This window comes from Microcaecilia unicolor, chromosome 8 (assembly GCF_901765095.1).
Source record: "Microcaecilia unicolor chromosome 8, aMicUni1.1, whole genome shotgun sequence".
Lineage (NCBI taxonomy): Eukaryota > Metazoa > Chordata > Amphibia > Gymnophiona > Siphonopidae > Microcaecilia > Microcaecilia unicolor.
The window spans coordinates 121,336,544-121,352,122 of record NC_044038.1 but is presented as its reverse complement, the minus strand read 5'-3'; the positions used below and the strand labels follow the sequence as shown (position 1 = coordinate 121,352,122).

General features: G+C 50.5%; 1 protein-coding gene across 4 annotated transcripts in view; it reads left to right on the top strand.

Annotated features, from left to right (window-relative positions):
* HNRNPH1 (heterogeneous nuclear ribonucleoprotein H1) overlaps positions 1 to 15,579 on the top strand; it is a 262,634-nt gene that overhangs the window by 172,960 nt on the left and 74,095 nt on the right. The gene's annotated exons all lie outside the window — the stretch shown is intronic.

The following is a 15,579-nucleotide window of genomic DNA, read 5'->3' as shown; positions in this document are numbered from 1 at the left end:
CCCACCCCTCCCTCCCTCCCATTGGACACAACTAGCTATATTCATTCATATCGCTCTCTAAACGTATAGGCCAATTTTACAGAGCATCTGAGGGATGCATTTCCATACTGCTTGCCAATTCCCCATCTGGTGTTTATGAGCCACTTCGTTACCGGGGACCACCCCCTCCCTCCCTCCAATGTGAAGCCAAGACCACCCTTGCTGTTGCCAACCACTGTTTCACCAGTTTCTGTTGGGCCGGCATTATACTGGCAATCCGGGCAGAAATCAAAAACACACCTCCGGGACCAGTGGCACTGTGCATCCCAACCATTTCTGCAGCCTGAAGTGAACCGCCCTCCAATATGCCCGGATTTTGGTGCAGCTCCACCACACGTGACCCATTGTACCCCTTTGACCATACCTCCTCCAACACCCACCCGAAGAAGCCGGAATATCTTCTGTTTCTGGACAGGTGTGAGGTACCACCGATTGAGCACCTTCACAGCGTTTCCTGCAGGGGTACATGGGTGATACCCCCACCACTTTTTCTTCTATTCTCTCCCACTCAGACTCTTCCAGGCCCACACCCAATTCCCTTCTCCCAACTTCTCAATGTGCACCACTACAGGGTGAGTGCTGGCTTATGCTTTGGTAGAGGTGACTTAGTCAGGCCATGAGAGGACTTAAGCTTCCCACTAATCTCCTCCAATCAAGTTTCGTTCGCTGCATCACCTCTCGCACTGCTTTAGTCTGTAAAAAGTGTGCCACTTGACAGTATGCATATTCACCTCCCTCTACCCCTGGGTATCTATCCTTCAAGACATTAAAGGACAACAATGAATCATCTTCAAATATCTGTCCCCAATTTCGCACCCCGGCCTCGTACCATTTGGTGAATGTCCCCTTTGTAGTACCTGGTATGAATAGTGGATTGTACGCTATAGGCTATTCCGGGTCAAGATGCATTGTTTCTTAGGGAACATTCTATCCCAGTAGTAAGTGTTACATCCACTGAGGGACAAGTTCCCTCCCCTATACTTCTTAATGGCCTAGGTAGCCACATTAATGCGCTCAACGGTGTCTACCTAGTGAATGTTCTATTTGCACCCATTGTCTATCTGGATATTCTTGGTGCCATTCAAGTGCTGCCTTCCCCTGCGCTGCTCTATAATACCATGCAAGATTGGGTACCCCCAACCCTCCTCTCTTCCTTTCCCTATATATAATGATCGCGCTAGCCTTGGACGCTTTCCTGCCCAGACGAACCGCACAAATTTATCTTGTAAAGAAGCTATGAATAGCCTGGGCATCATCACAGGCAGCACCTGGAAAAGGTACAGCAATCGAGGCAGTATATTCATTTTAAGGATAGCTATTCTTCCAAACCATGAGAACTGCATGTCTCCCCAGCGCTCTAGGTCGGGCCCCAATAGTTTTGCCTAATCCCTTATAGTTTGCCTTAAGGAGTTCTGAGAGTTCCCTAGTCAAATTCACCCCCAAGTATCTAATTCGTTTGTGAGCCCATCGGAAGGGAGATGAGATCTTTAAAGACTCCACCGCCGCCTCTGGGAGTGTTACATTTAAAGCCTCAGATTTAGCCATGTTAACTTTGAAACCGGACACTGTGGAGTATTCTTCTATCTGTCGCTTCTAATTGTGGGAATGTAGTCAGAGGATGAGTAACAAACAGCAAACATCTGCAAAAAGAGCCATTTTGTGAACTCTATCTGCCACTTGTGCTGAGATGTTGGGATCAAGGCACACCTGTGCCGCAAAGGGCTCCATCACCATGGCGAATAGCAAAGGTGACAAAGGACACCCCTGTCTTGTGCCTCTGTACAGTGTGGAATAAGTCGGAGTTGCCACCATTGACCCAGACACATGCCCTTGGCGAATCATAAAAAGCCTGGATCCATCGCTTAAACTGCACTCCAAACCCCATCGTCTCCAGGACCCTGTGCATAAAGGGCCAGTGAATCCGGTCAAAGGCTTTTTCCATGTCAAGGCTTAAGAGACATAGCGGTTTCTGGTTCTTTTTGCCAAGTACATAATGTCAATCACCCTCCTAATATTATCCATTGCTTTTCTATAAGAGACAAATCCAACCTGGTCTGGATGGATGAGCACTGGGAGAATAGGGGCCAGTCGGCTTGCCAGTACCTTAGCCAAGATTTTTACATCGGCATTTAGCACTGATATAGGCCTATAGGATCCACATAAATGATCTTTTCCGGCTTGGGTAGTACCGCTATCCAGGCCTCCATCATGAATTGAGGTAGGGACCCGCCCCTTCCCACCTGATTGAACACATCAGCTAAAAGAGGTGCTAATTCAGTTGCGTACTGCTTATTGAACTCATTTGGCAAGCCGTCCAGACCAGGCGATTTACTCAATGGTAAGCTTCTTATAGCCTCTTGAATTTCCTTAGGGGTAACCGGTTCATCTAACAGTCGCTGCTGTTGGTGACTCAGAGAGGACAGCTCGCTATCTTGTAAATATTGATCTATTAAGCCCATTGAAGGATTTAGCTCTTTTGCATACAGGGCTTTGTAAAATTCCCCAAATCTCTTATGTATTTGATCGGTTTTACCTAGATCATTCCCACCTTCATCTCGTATCTTTAAGATAGTCTGCTCAACTTTCTGCCTTCGCATCTTTATGGCTAAAAGGCGCCCTACTTTATTGGCAAATTCATAAGAGCCCACCCTGCTCTTTGCTTGTAACATACTGAGATGCTCTGAATAGATTAAGTCCAACAGTAATCTCTGGTCACTAAGCTCTTTCAAAACCTGTACTGACCCACTTCCCTTGTGTTGTGCTTCCAGCAGGTGAATATTTTCCAAGCAGCTCGCTATCTGTGCTTGCGGGCGTTGATATAAATAAAATGTTACAAGAAATGATTTATTTGGGGAAATAGCTCTAGAGCACTCGCTACTGTTTATAATTTAAGAACAGGCGCTGTATTTATAAGTTTTAGGATATTAATTTCTCCACCAATCACCAAAGGTGATAATTGCAATAAATTAAATAAAGTATATATAAAAGATACCATATACTTAGAACACAAAGAGACCGTATTTTTAGCTTCAAAAAGGTTGATTTAATATACAATTGCACACGAGAGGTAGGTTTTAAAAGATCTTAACAGATAATCTGTGCTTCCTCAGCGACCCTCCAGACCGGTCAAGACGCGTGGGTTATGTCCTCCTACCAGCAGAGGGAGACTGAGAAAACACTTAAGCTTTTGAAGCCTGTATATATAACCTGTGCAGAACCTCCACTAGCCAGTATTTTCTCAGTCTCAGCAGAGGTAGCAGTAGACAGCCTGTGCAGTCTCCAATAGTCTGGTGAGGTAGTTTGTCATTGAGTCGTAGGATTTTTTCCTTCCAAACTTTATTCTGTTGCAGTACCCTGTCGTGTGTGTGAAAAAAAAAAAAAAAAGTGCTTTGGGGCCCTGGGTCCGGTGGGGCCCAGTTTTTCCCCCTGGGTGTTACACCTATGTTTGGGTCCCTCCCCCTGTGCTGCTCTCTCTTTCTGTTTGCTCAGCAGCTTTGTTCCTCGGCTGCTTTCTCAGTATTGTAGCCTTGAGTGCCTTACAATTTCCAGATGCCAGAATTAGAGTACTGTGCCTTTAAGGTCAGTTATTCTATTTCATTTTGCTTGCCAGCTTTGTGCCTCGACTGCTTTCTCAGTATTGTAGCCCTTGAGTGCCTTACAATTTCCAGCTGCCAGAGTTGGAGTACTGTGCCTTTAAGGGCATTTATTTCTTTATTTTCAGCGGGACCGAACGGGGGGTTTCGATTCCTTTGCTGGAACGAGGGGAGCAGCACTTTCTTCAGTGCTTTTGCAGTGTGAGTGGGTTTTTGGTTTGGCGCGTTTGTGGAACAGCTTTTCCCTTCCCTCGTGGTTTATGGCGGCCCAGCTCCTGCGATGTCGCGCGTGCTCGTGGCGAGGGGTAGAGGCGCCGGGCGCTCAGTGTAGCTTTGCGGTGCGCCTATAAAGGTGGCTGCGGCTCCCCCCGACTTGACCACGGAGGGATCGATGGTGTCGGGAGTCTCCGGGTCAGCGGGAGCGTAGGCAGGGCCACTGTCAGCAGGAACAGTTTCGGCTGGGAACGACCGCCATCTTGAGTCCGACGCGGCCCGTGGAGCCAGCTGTTTTTGGGCCTGCGGCCTTCGTTTTTGGCACAAAAGGGCCTAATGACGGTCCAGGAATGGTGGGCTTTCCTCCAGATTTGTCTGGACGCGGTATCAGGCCTGGAGATCGGGACCCCCCCCCCCCCCTCAATTGGAAGAGGGGGGCTGTTTCCGTCTTGGCTGAGAGACCACGGTTAGAGTGGTTAGAGGACAGCAATGTTTTATATCCTGTAGCTGCAGAAGCTGCGCTTAGTGATCTGGGGGAGTCAGATGGAATTGACGGCTCGCAGGAGCAGGATTGTTGGATTCCTGGAGAGGATCCTTCAGTAGTGCGGATTTTCCATAGAGATGAGCTGTCAGAACTCATAGATCGGGTGTCGTCCACCCTTCAGTTTGGTCCTTAGGTGGCTTTGGGGGAAACTGTCCAGGATCCGTTGGTGAAGGGGGCATTCAGCGTCAGGCGTGATCCTTCCCTATGAACAAGGATCTCCGGGAGATGATTTGTCAGGAATGGGATTTGCCGTGTAAGGTGGCAAAGGCAATGGCGAGGCTTTATCCCCTCCCTCAGGACGATAGGGATTCCTTTAAGGCTCCCACGGTAGATGCAGTAGAGATGGCAGTAATTATAGCTACGGCTATCCCGGTTGATGGAGGAATGGCCCTCCGTGATCCTCAGGATAGGAGGTTGGGATCTTTTCTCAAGCGTAGTTTTGTTTTGTCGGCTCTAGCCCTGCAGGCCTCGGTTTGTGGGGGTCTGGTAGCTCGGGCATGTTTTCGTTGGGCCAGAGAAGCTCCTGGATGATTCGGTAGATGTTGGTTCTTCTGGGGGGTCAGGAGTTAGCCAACTTGGACATGGGTTCATCCTTTTTGTCTGAGGCATTTTATGATTTGTTGCGTACTTCAGACAAAAAATATGGCTATGGTTGTGGGTCTCTGCCACTTAAGGGAGCTATGCTCTTTGGAGAAGATTTGGACAAGTTAGTGTGAGGTCTTAGTGATACCAAGGTTCTATGGCTTTCCAGATTTTCGGTTCAAGACAGGGGCCAGAACTAGTTCCTGGGACGGTTTAGGGAGGCTCAGCGGTATAGGCCGGGCAGATCGAGTGGGACCTACCCCTAGCTGTCCGTTCGTCTGTCCAATTTAGATTGTAAGCTGTGTTGAGCAGGGACTGTCTTTTCATGTTAATTTGTACAGCGCTGCGTAAGTCTAGTAGCGCTATAGAAATGTTTAATAGTAGTAGGACCTAGGGGTCGGTTTTTCCAGCGCGCACAGTTCTTTCGTGAGAGTCGTCGCGGAGGGCGTGGCTTTTCCGCGGGAGGTTAGTATTCAGGCCGCAATTCCCAATGAAGGTGTGCGGGCTCAGGCACTGGTGCATGTTGGGGCTCGGCTGAGTCTGGTTTACCAGAGCTGGGCCCAAATCAGGTCAGATCAGTGGGTTCTCGAGGTGTTTCGAGGCGGATATGCGCTGGAATTCGAAAGCTGTTCTCCCGAAGTGTTTCTGGAATCCCTCTGTCGGTCTTGGAGCAAGAGGGCAGCAGTGAGGGACACTCTGCGGTGGCTGCTCGCGTTGGGAGCCGTGGTTCCTGTTCCTTCAGATCAGCAACGCTCGGGGTGCTATTTGATCTATTTTGTGGTCCACAAGAAAGAGGACACTTTTCGTCCCATTTTAGATCTCAAAGGGTCAATGCGGCACTCAAGGTGCCCTCTTTCCGGATGGAGACGTTGCGGTCGGTCACTGGTGCGGTCCGGAAAGGAGAGTTTCTCACTTCCCTGGATTTGACGGAAGCTTATCTTCACTTTCCTTCATGCGGCCTTTTGGTTCCAAGTTGCAGGGTCCGATTCGTCGGTTCCTTGCAGAGAAGGCGCCGACGGCCCATACTTATCGTCAGGTCCTGGGCCTGATGGCGGCGACCATAGAGGTAGTTCCGTGGGCCAGGGCGCACATGCGTCAGGGACAGTCAGCTCTGCTCAGTCGTTGGTCCCCTCTGTCGCAGGACTTGGAGATGTGTTGTCCGCTGTCGGTGGCCCCTCGTCTCAGTCTCCGCTGGTGGCTCAACCCGCGCAATTTGGGAAAAGGAATGCCGTTGGAGTCCCCACAGGGGCTGGTAATGGTCACGGATGCCAGTCTGCAAGGTTGGGGGGCACATTGTCTCGGTCAGATAGCTCAAGGCTGGTGGTCTCGGGCAGAAGCAGAGTGGTCCATCAACCGGCTGGAAACTCAGGCCATTCGGGGTGGCGCTCCAGGCCTTGCCGTCGGTGGTTCGCCACAAGGCAGTCCGAGTGCTTTGCGACAACGCCATGGCAGTAGCGTATGTCAACCGTCAAGGGACGAAGAGCCTTGGCGGCGCAGTTGAACTCATCTTCAGGCTCTCTTGGCAGCGCATGTGGCCGGGGTAGGTCACATAGATGCAGATTATCTCAGCAGGCACACTCTAGATCCCAGAGAGTGGTCTTTTCTTCGGTCAGTGTTCCAGCGAGTTGTGTCGGTCTGGGGACTTTCGGTGATAGATCTTAGGGCAACGGCTCGCAATGCGCAAGTTGAGATTTTTTTTCAGTCGCTGAAGAGACCCTCGAGCGGAGGGAATCAATGCTCTTCTGTTGCCTTGGCCTCGGAGTGGCTGTATGTGTTTCCTCCTGGCTGTTAGTCGATCGAGTAATATAGCGCATCGAACATCACTCCGGTCGGGTGATTCTGGTGGCCTCCGGATTGGCAGCGTCGACCATGGTACGGAGACCTGGTGCGGTTGGCAGAGGCGGCGGCCCTGCCTTTGTTGGATCATTTCTGTGTCAAGGCCCGATAATCATGCCGGATCCGGCTCGGTTTTCGCTTACGGCTTGGCTCTTGAGCGGCACAAGTGAAGAAGAAGGGGCTTGGGTCCAGTGGCTTTGCTACGATGTTGAGCTCCCGTAGACGATCCACTTCCTTGGCGTAGTCCGGGTTTGGAGAATCTTTGAGCACTGGTGTGAAGACCATTGAGTTCGGCCGTTTCGCTCTTCGGTGGCGGATGTTTTGGAATTTTGGCACGATGGTGTTGATAGGGGTCTGGCCTTGTCTACACTGAAGGTTCAGGTGCAGCTTTGTCATGTTTTCGTGGGAAGCTTCAGTGAAAGTCCTTCGCTTCTGTGCCTGAGGTAGTGCGTTTTTTGAAGGGTGTTAAGTTGCTGCGTCCGCCTCCGTGACGGATGATGCAATCCGTGGGATTTGAAGCTCGTTTTGGATGCTTGATCAGGCCTCCGTTGGGCCTCTGGTATCGGCTCTGTAAGGATTTATCTTTAAAGACAGTCTTGTTGGTGGCAATTACTTCAGCACGGAGGGTTTCAGAGCTTCAGGCTTTGTCTTGGTAGGGAACCATTTTTGTCCTTTCTGAGGGAAAGGTTTCGTTGCGGACGGTGCTTTCCTTTTTGCCCAAGGTGGTTTCTGAGTTCCATGTTAACCAGGTCATCTCTCTGCCAGTGTTGGGTGATATGGCTGGAGATTCGGAGCAGCGTGGTATTGCCAAGCTGGATGTCAGGAGAGTTTTGAGTTATCTCTCTGGAACTCAGGACTTCAGAGCCTCTGACCGTTTGTTCGTTCTTCATGGTGGCCCAAAGAAGGGTGCAGCGGCTCCTAAGGTGACCATAGCACGGTGGTTGAAGGAGGGTGGTTGCATTTGGCTTACTTGGTGAAGGGTCCTGTGGTGCCTAGGGGCTGGTCTGCTCATTCCACAAGGGAATGGCAGCCTCGTGGGTGGAGAATAGTATGATTTCTCCGTTAGATAATTTGTTGGGCTGCGGTTGGTATTCGTTGCATTCCTTTGTGAAGCATTATAGTATTCCTGTGCATGCAAAGGACGAGGTGCGCTTTGGGGCAGCCTTAGTAGGTCCCTCCCGTAAGTTAGTTACTGCTCTGGTACGTCCCACGCGTCTTGACCGGTCTGGAGGGTCGCTGAGGAAGGTGAAATTAGATCTTACCTGCTATTTTCTTTCCTCTAGACCCTCCAGACCGGTCAAGAGGCCCGCCCTGTCTGTATTGGAGGCCAGGAGGTGTGTGTGTTGAATAATTCTTGGCTGCTGTAGATTGTTGTTTCTCTAATTGCAGACTGTTTATTTCTGTTTTGTGATAGGAGTCTGGGACAGGTGGGGCTCTTCTTTGATAGTCCACCTGTAGAAGCCCAACTGTTTATCAAAGGCAAAGGAACATGTTTCCGTAAGAGCAAGCGGACAATGTTTCTTGTTTTTGCAGTTTACTGTGACCACGTACAGGGTTGCTAGTTGTTGTTAGTGTTTTTTGTTTCTCTGCTTTGTCAGGGTTATACTGGCTAGTGGAGGTTCTGCACAGGTTATATATACAGGCTTCAAAAGCTTAGTGTTTCTCAGTCTCCCTCTGCTGGTAGGAGGACATAACCCACGCGTCTTGACCGGTCTGGAGGGTCTAGAGGAAAGAAAATTAGCTGGTAAGATCTAATTTCACCTTAACTAAGGCAAAGTAGCAGGTCTAGATCAAAAGTTATGTTATTTACAAGTCCTTGTTACATAGTATGAACAGCATGAGGTAAGCACATGTTTGCAGGACAGGAGCAGGGCTTCTGCAGTGAGTGGCCAGTTGCAAAACGTAGCCCCGGGATACTGCCTTCATGGCATCCCATAATGTATTGAGCGAAGGCCCAGAGTCCAAATTGAACTCAAGGTATTCTTTTAGCATTTTTTTTTATATCCTTCCACTACTGCCCCTTCTTGCAGTAGACTAACATTTAGTGTCCATCTTTTATCTTTACTCTCAGTCCTTATATTGGGGTAAAGTTACCCACACCGGGGCATGGTCCGACAGGGTCATACTGCCTATCCCTGCTTCAGGGCCCCTCTCCACTAACTAATGCAGTGTCCAAGAAGATATAATCTATGCGAAAGTATGAATGGTGTACTGGGGAATAGAATGTGTAGTCTCGCACCCTCTGATGGTTAACCCTCCACAAGTCTACTGTGCCTAGTGATTGTGCTAAGATCTCAATGCCAGTGAGTCCCGCTGTCCCTCGCTTCTTGGAGCTCCAGATCGATCGAGGCCTGGATTCATCACAGTGTTAAAGTCCCCGCCTATAATAAGGGATCCCTGTGCAAAATGGCCAAAGAAATGGCCAATGAAACCCGCCTGCGCTGAGTTCGGTGCATAGATAGATGCTATAGTGAGGTCCACTTGGTCAATTTTGACATGCAGAAAGATGTAGCGTCCTCCCGTGTCCCTCTTTACCTTGATCACCTGTGCCCCAACTGCGGTGTGTATCAAGATCGCCACTCCCCCCCCCCCCCCCCCTTTGACCCTGCTGCAGCGGCAAAATGTGCCACTGGATAGTCTGAGCGGGAGAGAAGTCTTTCGTGTCTATTTCTCAGGTGTGTCTCCTGAAGAAGGACCACGTGCGGCCTGAGCTGCCCCAATTCTTTATAGAACTTCTGCCTTTTCTGGGGCATGTTCAGCCCTTTTACATTATAGGATAGAATCTTTAAATCTGTACCCATCACTGAGTGTGTTACCAATGCTGGTCAGCTGCATCCCTCCAAGTCAGCTCTGCACTCTGTGATATTATATACAGTCTTTGACCCCAGCCATGTCCACCCCTGTCCCGTACCACCCTCCCTCCCCTGTCCACTCCCCTCCACTTGAAACCTTCCCCAGTCCCTTCCATTCTCACCAAGTGAAAGACCACGTCTTCCAAATGGGAATCGAAGAAGTTCCCCATCTTTCACTCAGCCCCCACCCACACGTTCATCCCCCCTCCCACCCCTTACCTTCTCACAAAGAATCAGCAGTTAACCCTCCCATCAACAACCCGTCCCACCTCTGGCCCCCATTTATACCCAATAAACACCTGACTCTCCATCATAACCAAAACAGTCAGCCCTTGGGCTCTTAAATTGCAAGTAATGTTAGAACCCTTACCATCTATCACAGTCTGTAAGTCGAAACTGGTACATCTTACAGTTAAGGGAAGTCTGTTTCCCACTCTCTATGTCCATGATAGTATATTCTCCGCGCCTCTGTCCAGCCTGCATAGTCCGGCTCAGCGCTTCTGGCTACCACGTTTTGTAGTTTCTGGAACTCTCTGCCATTGTTGAAGCTTCGCTCGAGTAGTGGGCGCTACCGCCCCTGGTGGAGCCTTTGCAGAAACCAGTTCAGCGGCATACAGGGCCTCCCATGCCTCCTGTAGGGTTTGCACCCTGTGCTTGTTGCCCTTCAGGGTGAAATTGAGTGAGAAGGGAAATCCCCATCTGTATGATATTTTATGCTTATTCAAGGATTCCAACGCTGGTCTCATCTGCCTTCTCAGCTGCAGGGTGTGTTGCGATAAATCCTGGTACACCTGGATCTGGGCTCCACCATATTCCAATCTCTCTGTCCTTGGGGGCACCAGGATTTTTTCCTTGGTTTCATATTTATGGAAACGCACAATTATGTCGCGCGTCTGTTGCTCCTTTCGCGTCCCCAGTGTTCTATGGGCTGTATCCAGCTCGCAACTCAGTTCTCCCGCATCAGGTCCCAGCAAAATGGAGCACAGCGACTGTACTATTTCCGCCACGTTCTCTGCGTCGCCACCTTCAGGGACACCTGGGAAACGGAGATTGTTTCTCCGTCCCCTGTTCTCTAGGTCGTCGATTTTATATTCCAATATGCTTTTGGTCCATCTCTTGCAGTATGTTGGCATGCTTATTTAAAGATTCAGCATGCTTGTCGAGTTTCAGCTCTGCCTCATCCACTCTGCCGCTTAGTTCTCTAAGGTCGGCACTTAACGTGTCCATCCGCTCTAAGATTTCGTCCTTGGACTGCTTAATCTCTGTATATAGGATAAGAACTTATGGAGCTTGGGGGCGCTCGCGCTTCCGACATTGACAGCGCGGAGTCCGAGTCCGATGGGGAAGCACGCTCCGGGGATTCGTGGTGTTTAGCGGCCTTACTCGCCATGCTTTTCTCCGCTTTATCCGCCTCTTTTTTTTGGGTGGAAGCTGTTTTGCTCATGTCTTCAGCTGTTCAGACAAAGAGTCTGCTTACCCAGGCTGCGTTTTTCTTTTGCTATATCGCTGTTTTTCGCAATAAATTGGCGATGGGAGAGGGAGCTATGAGGCTAGGCTGCTATGCTACTCAATGACGTCACTTCCTCCCCTCCTATCTGAGTGTTCTAAAGTAAACAAGCCTCATTTATCAAACAATTAGAGAATATATAAGACCTGTTTTCTATTTAAGGCTCCATCTACTGAAGCATGATTTCATTTTCATGTTTTGGGTAAAACTTTAAATTCTAAGTATTTTGAAGCAAGTTAATAACCCTACCTCAAAAATAACATAGTAAGATATTGGCCCAGATAATGTCCCCCCCCCCCCCTCACACCCCCAACACACACAAAAAAAAGTTTTGACCTGCTTGTAAGTGCTTGGGAACAGAGAAATATCAATCCAGTTGTCACTTAAGAAAAATACAAGGTGGATGAAATTAAGGTGTTAGGAGTAGGGATAGGCATTCATTTGCGATGATATGGGAATTGTCCGTGATATATCCCATGTTGTAGCTCGTTACCAAACAAAACAAGGAGAAACACATTCGTAGTTTATCTGCTGATAATAGGATTCTCTCTTGAGAAAGTGGGCACTATTTGCAAAGAGTCTGCCTATTGTGCATATATGCATAGTACTCCATCTTTGCAAATAGTATGCCCTCTTGCAAAGGATTGCACACTCTTAGTATTCTGCCTCCTGCTCTCTGCTCAGGCCTAGCATCCCAGGCCTCATTAGCCCTGTCCTCAGAAGTCCCGGCATGGGTTTTTGACTGGCTCCAGCAGAGCATAACTGCTCAAAGAGGATGCCTATTGTGCATACATGAATAATGCACCCTCTTTGCACATAGTATGCCATCTTGCAAAAGATTGTACACTCAATTTGTTCCTCTGATGGAGAAATGGACAAACAAAATGAACATGCCCAGAAACTAGATGGAAAAAAAATATGAATCATTTTCTGGCTGACATTCCTAATTAAAGAGTAATTTGTGTTAAACCAGTTCTCCGAGGACAAGCAGGCTGCTTGTTCTCACGAATAGGTAACGTCCACGGCAGCCCTTTCAATCGGAGATCTTCTCTAGCAAAGACGTTTGCTAGCCCCTGCGTGCACATGCACACCGCGCATGCGTGACCGTCTTCCCGCCCGAACTCGCTTGTGTTCGTCTGTCTTCTTTTTTCCGCAGCTCGGGACGGCTGTGTTTTCGTCGTTCTGTGCCCTGAGACCCTGGCGCTTTTGCCGCGTTCTTCTGATTCGGAAGTCTTCTTTTTTTCAAAGTTAATCGCATTGTGTGTTTGTTTAAAAAAAGAAAAACCCTTATTTTCGAGTTTGTTTTTCCCCATCAAGTTTCCTTTCGCTTTCGAAAGCGGCCCTGTTGGCCTCCCGTACGGGTTTTTCCTTCTTATTTTTTGGTGCCCTTTGCCATCATCGCGGATTTTGACTTCGCCGGCGTGATTTTTCTGCCCATGTCATCGAAGCCTCCCAGCGGCTTCAAAAAGTGCACCCAGTGCAACCGGTTTTCTCACTCACTGATAGGCACGCTTCGTGCCTTCAGTGTCTGGGGGCTGGGCACCGTCCTCAGACCTGTAATCTCTGTCTTCTGTTGAAGAAGAGAACTCAGGTGGCGAGATTGGCCCAGTGGAACGTCTTGTTCGGGGCCTTGCCTGGTGTTTCGACAGTCACAGTATCGAGGTCATTGGCCGGTGCATCGACGTCTGTGGTACCAAGGTCATCGACCGGTGCTCCAGCGTCTAAGGTACCGAGATCATCGTTGGTACTGATGTCGTCGGAGGGTGCCTCTTCGTCAGGAGTGCAGGTATGAGGGCTGTCCATTCCCCTGCTGGTGGCGGTGAGCCCTCAAGCAGGTCTCCCCCTGCCTCGAGGGCTCCTGCGGTACAGCCCCCCCCCCCCCCCCGGGATCGACCTTCCGGACCCGCCCCCGAGGAAGAGACGCTTGGATTCAACGTCCTCGTCGGTACCGGGAGGTTCCAGTGACATGCTTCGTGTGAAGGCAAAGAAGCATCGGCATCGGTCACCTTCCTGTCGTGGTACTCAGAGCTCTGGGTCTCCGAGGGATTCAGCACCCACTAGGCATCGACGCCAGGAGGACCATTCACCCTCCATTCAGGAGGTGTCGATGCGCTCTACCCTGGACAGCCCAGTACCGCCTCCGCGCCCCGGACAGATTCTGAGTTCGTCACCTGTGCCGGACTCCCAGCCTTCCTCGACAGCCGCTCTAAGCGAGAGCCTCCGGGCCATCCTTCCAGGGATCCTGGAGGAGCTGTTGCGCCCTTCTCCGGTACCTGGGGTGCTTGCGCTGCCGGTGCCGTCGAGTGAGGCGACGGCTGGCCCCTTGCCCGTCGTGAGGTCTCCGATGCCGGTACCGCTTGCGGTGCCTGCGTTGGCTGCCTCCCAGGCAGACTCCCCGATGACATCGATGGAGGGAGCTTCATCGCTGCCGATGCGGGAGTCTGCTTCTCGACGTTCCCACTGTGGCCATGTGTCTGCGGAGTCGAGGTGGGCACGGCTTCGGACTGAAGTTCATGAACTGGTGTCCGACATCGATGGTGAGGCCTCGTGAGGAGGTAGGGGAAGATGTCAGATATTTCTCAGATGAGGAGTCTGATGGTCTTCCTTCTGATCCCACTCCCTCTCCTGACAGCTTTCTCCCCCCGAGAGTCTATCTTTCGCGGCCTTTGGCCGGGAAATGTCTACGGCCATTCCTTTCCCTGTGGTTACGGAGGATGAGCCAAGGGCTAAAATGTTTGAGCTTTTGGACTATCCGCCACCTAAGGAATCATCCACAGTACCCATGCATCATGTCTTCAAGAAGACACTGCTGGAGAACTGGGCGAAGCCGCTAACTAATCCCCACATTCCCAAGAAGATCGAGTCCCAGTATCGGATCCATGGGGACCCGGAGCTGATGCGGACTCAGTTGCCTCACGACTGGGGTTGTGGATCTGGCCCTTAAGAAGGTCAAGAGTTCTAGGGAATATGCTTCGGCGCCCCTGGGCAGAGACTGTAAAACCTTGGATTCTTTTGGGAGGAAGGCCTACCATTCCTCAATGCTCATAGCCAAAATCCAATCTTACCAGCTCTACACGAGCATCCATATGCGGCAATCCAATGTGCGGGAGTTGGTGGACTTGGTGGATAAGCTCCCTTCTGAGCAAGCCAAGCCTTTTCAGCAGGTGGTCAGGCAGCTGAAGGCGTGTCGTAAATTCCTGGCCAGGGGTGTTTACGATACTTTTGATGTCGCGTCCAGGGCCACTGCTCAAGGTGTGGTGATGCGCAGAACTCTCATGGCTGCGTGCCTCCGACCTAGAGAATAGGATTCAGTAACGGATTGCAAATTCTCCTTGCCAGGGGGATAATATTTTTGGTGAAAAGGTCAAACAGGTGGTAGAGCAGCTCCACCAGCGGGACACCGCATTCGACAAATTCTCCCGCCGGGCGCCTTTAGCATCTACCTCAACTGGTAGACGTTTTTATGGCGGAAGGAGGACAGTTACCTACTCTTCTAATAAGCGTAGGTACAATCCTCCCTCTCGCCAGCCTGCTACCCAGGCCAAACCCCAGCGCTCTCGTTCTTGTCAACAGTGTGCGACAACAGGCCCCTGCGGCTCCCCAGGAAAAGCAAGCTGCTGGGGACCTAGAGGACGTAGTCCTGCTGTCCACGGGTTTTTTTCAGTCCCTCCATTGGTGGACAACTCGGTCCAATTTGACTCTGGGATGTCCTTTCCAAATTCCTCAGCCTCAAAAGGTGCTGACGAAGGATGCGTCTCTCCTAGGGTGGGGAGCTCATGTCGATGGGCTTCACACCCAAGGGAGTTGGTCCCTCCAGGAACAAGGTCTGCAGATCAACCTCCTGGAGTTACGAGCGGTCTGGAACACTCTAAAGGCCTTCAGAGATTGACTGCCCCATCAAATTATTCTAATTCAGACAGACAATCAGGTTGCTATGTACTATATCAACAAGCAGGGGGGCACCAGATCTCGCCCCCTGTGTCAGGAGGCTGTCAGAATGTGGCTTTGGGCTCGCTGGAACGGCATGTTTCTTCAAGCCACGTATCTGGCAGGGGTAAACAACAGTTTGGCCGACAGATTGAACAGGATCATGCAACCTCACGAGTGGTCACTTAATTCCCGAGTGGTACGCGAGATCTTCCAAGTGTGGGGCACCCCCTTGGTGGATCTCTTCGCCACTCAAGTCAATCACAAGGTCCCTCAATTCTGTTCCAGACTTCAGGCCCACGGCAGACTAGCGTCGGATGCCTTCCTCCTTCGTTGGGGGGAGGGCCTCCTGTATGCCTATCCTCCCGTACCTTTGGTGGGGAAGACTTTGCTGAAACTCAAGCAGGATCGAGGCACCATGATCCTGATCGCTCCCTTTTGGCCGCGTCAGATATGGGAACCGTGGAGATTGGAGTGTTTTCCGAC